Genomic DNA, 6,000 nt, shown 5'->3' with positions numbered 1-6,000 from the left:
TACAGAGAATAAGACAAAAACGTGGTGCCCCACTTCACGGGGGTGCCCAAGGTCAGAGGCCTTCCAAATCAAAGACAAAAAGGAGGCTGGACCCAGGTCTTCTCGCTCCCGCTCTGTGGCTTGTCTGTCTTCCCTGGGATTTACCATGAATTGGAAGCCTTTTTTTTTTTTTTTTTTTTTGGTCCAGCTTCAGTGATTTCATACAGTCACTACTTTGTAAAATCGAAAGCAGATCTGTCCCCAGTAGGGATACCTGAAAATGTTCCAGTCCCTCAATGTTCTAGGGACTTGGGGCTATATTTAGACACCACTGCATTTCTGCATTTCAGAGAAAATGTGGTTTCCCTTGAAGGGTCTGTCACACAGCCCTTACTTAAAACAAACATACTTTCAAGTTAATAAAAGCTCTACCTGCCGAGGCAGCGAATCTGGCTATAATTAAAAGGGAGGAAACATTTAACACAAGAAAATGTGTTATTTGGTTAAAGCATAAAAACAAAAACCCATTAAAGGTGATAGCAAGATATAATTTGTATTGCTGTTTTTTATTTACCGAATAAGATGCTGGAAGAAAATTGTTTTAACTATTAACTTACTATATTCTAATAACTTTCTTAATGTTTCACATAGTGACTGCAGTGGAGCCTGTAAAAATAACTTTAAATTCCAATGTCAAGTGGAGCGTGAAGATTTGGTTTCATTTTCAAAACTGCTCTGTTGAGAAATACGCCCTAAAAAGCAATTCTCATTTTACCCCATTATAGCTCCGACAGCTGCAGGATGAATTATAAAATGTATTTAACCCAATCTGAAATTTAGAATTTTGATCTCTGAGGAAAGTATTTTTGAAGAATCTCACACATGCTAGAAAAAGGACTTAGAACTTTGATAAGGCTTCACAAAGAAAGAAGCACTGTGAAATTTTAACAAAGGGCACCTTTTTTATTTTACCAGGAATGCTTCAGATCTATACTATACAGTTTACTACTTTATATACTGTATTATATATGGATAAGTAATCCTTCATTCCTGAATCTGACACCCTCTGGACGCATTATATTATCATATACAAAAAGATACTTCACACAAACAAATTCAAACACTTGTTTGTTCACAAATAAGCAAATGTAACACACACACACGCACACACACACACACAGACTACATAGTCATATATATTTGTCTTCTGGCAATTCACCCATGAAAACCATGCTTTCAAACATCGTGTATCTTTTTGATGCTGCAGGCAGCTCTTTAAGGAGTTACCGTTAACAGGGACCCAGAGCCTTGGCGATTTTTCAGTGCCTACCCCAGGGGACATCACCGCCGTCCAAGGAATGAAGGAAGTGTCTGCAGCACCTCCTTTGTGTCCTGGCGGCCGTTACCCCAGCTGAGCATAGCTGCTGTTCTGCCTGACATTGGCAGGTAGATACGGCTATTGTCAGACCTCGTCTTCACTCACTATGAAACTCATCATTGCCGTCCTCTTTTTTGAAAAAAATCACAATGCAGCGTTTCAGTATCTGTTTCTCTGCAGCCGTTGTGCTCTTGATATTTGCACTAGGGGAAAATATACTTAAACAATTCTTACATTAATAAAAAATGTCCCACGTACTATCTCACTACTTTTCTCCTTTTACTTCATAAAAAGATATTTAATGAAATTTGTAAACACTACATTTCTGCCTGAATAAGTTATTATGCTTCTCAATATCTACATTGGAGTGAGAAACAAAATGTTTCTTACAAAAAGATTGCAATACACACTGAGATCATTTGAACTGAAATATAGAAAAGCATATATGTCACAAAATACATGTGCACCATATAAATATACCTACAGTTTGTCTGGTCTTTAATCATTTAATATTATAATATCCCTTTTCCTAACTTCTGTTCCATTTATCCCATCTGATTCCATTTTAAATTTAACATTTTTAAATCAACACATATACTAACAACATCTTTAGTAATCAATCAACCAAGAAATATCTATTATATGTTATTAGGAAAGCTACCAAAAACCTAGAAAACCTGTTACAAACTAGTCTATATTCTAACTGAAAAATAGGACAGATAACAGTAAAAGTCTCCGTATTTCTTGATGTGTTCATATCAACTTCTTTACCAACAAGTATTTGAGGTATTTAAAGAAACACAAAAAGAGTGATTTATTTTTATTTTTTTTAGCGAGAAAGTACGGCTCACTGGCTCTCAACTCCTCAGCCCAGAGTAGACGCGAACCAGCTGCCCTGATGGAGCGCGGCCGGACCTGGTGGCCCAACGCCATCGCACCGCAGCTGCCTGCGTGCCCCCCACAGAGGGAAACACTGGGGTCTGGCGGATCTATGAGGTTGTCTTTCCCACCACTGGGAACGCTAAGCTGGGAGGCTGGACTTGCTCCAAGATGCACCAGACCTGCTGTTCTCAAAGGAGAGGGTATACACCACGGATGACGCAGGAGCGAGATGTTAAAGCTCCCACGCGTCGTTTTATTTCAGTCCAACAAAAAGGTGGAAAGTCCCACAGTCCCTGTGAACGTGGTTCCGTGTCCCCCCTGCTCCTGCTTGGCTCTGCGATAAAAGCTGCCCTTCCCATCCCCCGGCGGCGGTGGGCTGGCTTTCTGGGCACGGGGGCGCGGAACCGGGCTGGCTCGGTGACAGGTGGGATTCTACGTAAATGTCACGGTGGGAGTCCGGGCCACGCGGTCGGAAGCGCCGATCGTGCGAGCTCCCCGCTGTCTTCACGCCACCCCAGCCGTGGGCTCACAGCTCATCCACGCGGGACCGCGTGTAAGCAGCCGAGGGCAGCCACTGGCCCACAGAGACGCCACCAGTCAGCAGCCCAGCCAAGAGTCCGCCATCCTCGCCGCCACCCCAGCAATCAGAGCAAACACGGCAGCCTCCGAGCCTCCCCGCCCGGGCTCAGCATTCACACCCTCTGTTTCCTGCTGCCTCTTCTCACTTGCCCCCCTGGCTCTGGACGGGTCTCCCACCCCAGCCCTCCTACTGGGGGCAAGTGACCCTGCCAGCCCAGCCCTGAAAAACATCTCAGGCGCCCCAGGAGGCCCAGGGGACCCCCAAAGAGTAACGGCAAATCAGCCACTTGAGCTGGTGTGCAAGGTCAGAGGGCCCGGGGGAACCGGCAGGCCTGCCCCCCACCCCGTGGTTGTCTCCCTGAAGACGGGCCTCCGCGGTCACCCCTTCCCCCAAGGAGCCCAGAAGCAGCCCCACCCTCCCCCTGTGCCAGCTCTTCCACAAACCGACGTCCCCGTCCTGAAGCCCACGCCCAAACGGGGTGCTGCCCTGCACTTCTCTTCACACACTCGGGTTATCGGCTCAAGTTCTGAAGCTGTCCCCCGGCGTGGCCAGGGCTGCTGGCTCTCAGAGCCACCCGGCTTCCGCCCAGCTCCTCTTAGCCTCTGTCAACAGCGTCCTGGCCCTACCCTCCCCCCAGCACCCAAAGGTTGCAGCTGAAGGCCTCACAACTGGCAGAGGTCACTGTGGTCACGGCCAGGAGGACATAGCCAGATCGAATCCCTCAAGGCCACCAGAGTCACCTCCCTGCCTGCCAAGCAGGTCCGCAACATGCCCAGCCATCAGTCTGCTGTCTCACGGTGATTTACTGGAGGGGTCCCCCAGACCCCACCCTCCCTGCCAGATCCGCAACAAGTCTCAGCACCTTGGGATCAGCGTCATCTCGGGGGAACCACTGAATGGTGACCATCTCCGTGTGTCTTTCTGAGTCCCTGGAGCACAAAAGAAACTCGGGAAACCAAGACAGTTAGAGAGAGAAGCTTCTGGAGGGACCTGAGATTCCGTTGTCAGATGACCGTCCTGCACCCTGCCGGCCTCCACTGGACAAGTCACCTTAGGCCACATGGTCACATAGCGTGGTAGCCTGAAGACAGAAAAAGAACAGATCTACCCTTGGGGGAAGGGAAAGCATAATGAAATTGAAATTTTTTTTATTGTGAAACAATGAAAGTAGTAAAGCTTTTGCACTAACTTAACGCCTTAGTTTTTTACACAGTTGAAGACATCTATGGTATTCTGGGTGTCTTGATCACATAAACACATATCATGGACTTGGAAATTTCTGCTGAAATCTTGCGATCAAAGAACATCTCATTAGGTTTTTCATTCCTGTCCCTGTCTTCCCTTGCTCATCTGGACAGACATGCCATCTTCCTTAACTCTTCTTCAGTCACCATCTTTGATTTTCTTGAGATGTATGGTTTACAGTTGAAAAAGGGCAGAGGAAAAAAAGTGTTGATTTTCTTTCTTGGTGGAATATACAGAACTTTGGAGACATTATAAGTGATTTGAAAACAATCAAATATCCCGGACATGCACAGTCTGTTTCATAAATCTGCTCTCTGGAGAAAATCCTGCTTGCAACTTCAAACGTTGTGCAATCACGCTTTTGTTAGTGCACTTCATCACACACAGACACCTCTCCCAGGGATGTGGAAGTGTGACACATGCTTGTACAACAAGACTTTTCACTCACTCTTCTCTCCACTCCTTGGTGTCCCCTAACTTCCTAGCATTTTTTTCTCGGTGAAGTTTTGTGTGTTCATTGGATTACAAACATTATTAAGAAATACAAAACAGGGACTTCCCTGGTGGCGCAGTGGTTAAGAATCCACCTGCCAATGCAGGGGACACAGGTTTGAGCCCTGGTCCGGGAAGATCCCACATGCCGCAGAGTAACTAAGCCTGTGCACCACGACTACTGAGCCTGCGCTCTAGAGCCCACGTGCCACAACTACTGAAGCCTGCGTGCCTAGAGCCCGTGCTCCACGACGAGAGAAGCTACCGCAATGAGAAACCCATGCACCGCAACAAAGAGTAGTCCCCACTCGCTGCAACTAGAGAAAGCCTGCGCGCAACAGCAAAGACCCAACGCAGCCAAAAATAAATAAACAAAATAAATTGTTTAAAAAATTATTTTAAAAAAAGATTTTCTAAGTTAATGAAGCCAATTTAATCACACCGATCTCACTAAAATAATATTAACAGTTTTAGAGAGAGCAAAACATTCATTGCACCTTAAATAATAAAATTTAAATTTTATAAATACTATTTCATCTTTTATCTCACCATTTAAGTTTTTATTATGTGATTTTTAACATTTAGTTGTAAATGTGTAGATTTGGGAAAAAACATACACAAATGGGGGTAACACACTATCACAAGTTCTAAGCGTAGGGGCACAATCCAATGTGTGGAGACCCCTGCCCATGACAGGGCACCGTGGCGGGGGGCTGTGTCTGCATCTCTAAGGGGTGGCACTCTGCATGGCATGGATTCCACACTCAGTATTATTTGCCAAACGAAAAAAAAAAGCCACTCTGGAGTGGCATAGAGTGAGAATTTTAGAACTGGAAAAATAAACTGAAAGCAATCTCCTCATTTTCCAACCAGGAGACGGAGGTTTAGGAAGGTTAAATCGCACAGCTAATGGAAGTATGGTGAAAGAAATGTTTTAGGAAGATTGATCTGACATAGATCTATGGGCTGCTTCAGAGGAGAAAAAGAGTAGAAGCAACAGTCCGTGGTAAGAGACGACGGCGATCATCAAAGCCTGCAGTGACGAGCGCGTGAGCTGGGTGATGGGGAGGGAATGAGAAGCAGAGGAGGATCTGAAAGACGTTGAAAATGCAACTCTTGGCACTGCTTTTTCACTGTCAGGAAGATTTCATCTTGACCTATTTCTACACATGCTGGTATCAATCACGATACCCAGATATTTTTACCCATGGCCCCAAACTGCACAAAAAAGACATAATTAGCAATTCTTTTGACTCATCTAGGGCCTCTGAGGATGATTCCTACCCTCTGCTACACAATTATCCACCATAAATATAAATTAACCTCTGTCTATTCCAAGCAATAGTTCTTTATAATGTCCATTCAAATACTGTTTATTACTACAGGACTGAGTCCAACATCTTTAATTTATCTTTTGAGACCCTCCATATTTTTTTCTCCTCCA

The sequence above is a fragment of the Eschrichtius robustus genome, chromosome 18, assembly GCF_028021215.1.
Source record: "Eschrichtius robustus isolate mEscRob2 chromosome 18, mEscRob2.pri, whole genome shotgun sequence".
NCBI lineage: Eukaryota > Metazoa > Chordata > Mammalia > Artiodactyla > Eschrichtiidae > Eschrichtius > Eschrichtius robustus.
This window is presented reverse-complemented; position numbering follows the sequence as displayed.